The following is a 2,811-nucleotide window of genomic DNA, read 5'->3' on the forward strand; positions in this document are numbered from 1 at the left end:
TCATCCATTTTGTCTTCTCTTCTTTTCTCATTTTTTTAGTGATCTCTTGCTTTCTTCATGGATAATGTTCTTGATATCCTCCCACAATTCTTCTGGTTTTCGGTTGTTGGTGTTCAATGCATCAAATCTATTCTTGATTATTCATTGAGTGCACATTAAATGAGTTGCAGTTGATTCTACAACTGGTTTTTTACTTTCTACAATTACTCAAAGATATATTGTTGTTGTTGGGTGTTATTGAGCCAATTCCAAGTCTAAGTAACCCCATGTGAATTCTGTCTAGAAGCAGGTTGCTGAGTCTTTCTCCCCCAGAGCTGTTGGATGAGTTTGAACCTCCAACTCTCTTTCATTTATTTTTTAACTGTGATTTGGGTGCAATTCTGCAAAGCAGATTCATTTTGCACTCAATAGTTCACACACACTCCACTTCACAACATTGATCACAATCCCCACAATGCAACATCTCTCCTTCCTGTATCCTTCTTATCTATGCATTCCTGCCTGTCCAGATTTCTTTCTGTTCCAATGCTGCCCTTCCAATCCCCATAGTTGACCTCTCCAAGGAATACATCTCTCTGGTATAGCTGCTCAGCCTGTAGTCCTGTCCATTGTCTGGCCAAGAGTTAAGCCACAGAAGTGAGCCCAATTCCAGTCTTGGGTTCCATCAGTCTCCATCTGACCAGTAATTTTTGTCCTCCCCATGTTTTGAATCAAACCACCAATTTTTGGTTAGCAACAGAGTGCTAACTAATCATTACACCAAAAGGGCTTATTATTCAAAGAGAAGGTACTGTTATTGGGTCATTTTACAGGTGAGGAAAGTGAGGCTGAGAGAAGATAACTAACTCACTTGCCCAAGGTCACATAGTGAGCAAGATAAAGGACCAGAATTTGAATTTTTGTTTGACTCCAAATCCTGTGTCCTCAACCACTGAGACATGAACCACCGAGTCTCTTGGGCCAATGGATTTTCAAGCCAAGCCATTTTCTGAGCATGAGGGGTCCTTGGGAGGAGAAGGCCAACTCTCCTAGGGCTCAAGGATTAGACCCAGACCTAGAGGAAGAACCTTGATTAGATACCCTCCCTTCACCCACATACCAAACCCCAAGTAGAACCCAAGTAGCATCTGAATATCTGGGGCTGGCCCACAGCCTAGAAAACAGGCCAACAGGCAGTTGGCAAGACCATGGCCCTGTTGGTGAGAGGGCTTAAGCTGATGACTCAAAGAGCAGTGGATGCTTGCTTCAAGATGTTTCGTGCCTGTGCCCAGTGCCAGGAAGTCCACCCTGACCCCACCCACCCACCACATGCTCTTCCCAGTGGAGGATGGGCTCTGTCTGTGAGGCCATGATCTGAGGGTGTCTGGTGTCTACCAAGTGCCCAATGGAGATGGACTGAGAACGGCTGCTCCCCTGCCTCTGGAGCTCTGAGCAGTCCATTGTCTGTGCACTGTCCAGATTGAGAAGGAGAATGGAGGAGGCAGAGCCAACCAGCCACAGCAGGTCAGGCACTTCTTTGAGGATATCTTTCCCAGGCCACACCTGGAAGACTCTAGTAATTCCTGGGTACCCAAGAACAGCCATGTCTGCTTGAGAATGTCAGATTGTTAAAAGAATAAAAATCAAATAAAGGTGGTGAGGGAAGCTGGGTGATTGGATGAATTTCCTTTGAAGGCCATATTATGGAGTTTCTGATGGTGGTTTTCACAATTTGTAATAGTCAGGCCTCCGTATGTTACAGGGAAACAGTGTTGGAGGCCTGGGACCTTGGCTTTATCACTCCCTAATCTCAGTTTAATTGCTCTGGTCAATTTACCCTGCACTTAATAACCCACAGCTTGGTATATTGTTTAATATAGTTGACACACACTTTGCTTTAAATGTCAGCACTGGCTGGGCCTGGGGACTTGGCAGGCTCCCTGGGAGAGATGGCAGAGGAGTCGCGTCATCTGCTATGCATCTGGGATGCTGGTATGTTGGCTGCCACTTTTCTTGGCTGGAAGGTACAGCCACTGCCCAGCCTTGAGCTTTTGGTTGGGAATTGCCATCTCTGCCTGCTTCCAAGGCCCACACAGCCCTCATCTGCTTCCCTGTTGCTCTCTCCTGCCACTTGGAAAGTGTATTGAGTCCAGGCACAAATGGGGGGGTCCTATAGTTTCAGGGCTGTGTGTGGGCTGGTCCTGGTTGTGTGTTTGTGACCAAGACCCCAGGAGCAGCTGTTGGGTAAATATCACACTCTGGTTGAAAGATTGTAAGCAACATCACTGATGGCTGTTGTGCCAAGATGGCTCTGCCCAGCAGCCTCCTCTGCCTGACAACCAGCAAACTGGGCACATTTTTTGCCACCTACTAGACTTCTATTCTTACTGCTTCTGATGAACTAAACCATGAGGATATCTTTTAGGGTGGCTTCCTAGCTCACCAAGACTTTCCCCCAACTTTCTTTGGAAACTACCCTTCAATCTATAAGGGCAAAGGCACCCAGAAGTGATGTTTGTATTTGAGTGTCCCTCGACTCGACGGCAAACAACAACAACAACAACAACAAGCCTCCATGGCAGAACCCTGACCCATGCTAAGGCAATCAGCTTCTCTCTCCCAGAGATTAGAAATTAATCGAAGAGACAGTATAACATTATCTGTGGGCATCTGAAATAGTAGCTCACAAAATTGGGAGCCATGGGCTAGTGATATTTTGCCACATGGACCAGAGAGCGAGGAAGCTAGCTTACAGAGAGTATAAGAAGAATGGCACATACAAGGACACACAAGCAAGAGGAAGAAAGAGCTACTCCTTTTTTTTTTTTTTTT

The sequence above is a fragment of the Orycteropus afer genome, unplaced genomic scaffold (genome assembly GCF_000298275.1).
Source record: "Orycteropus afer afer isolate SDZICR_OR568_19922 unplaced genomic scaffold, OryAfe1.0 scaffold00009, whole genome shotgun sequence".
NCBI lineage: Eukaryota > Metazoa > Chordata > Mammalia > Tubulidentata > Orycteropodidae > Orycteropus > Orycteropus afer.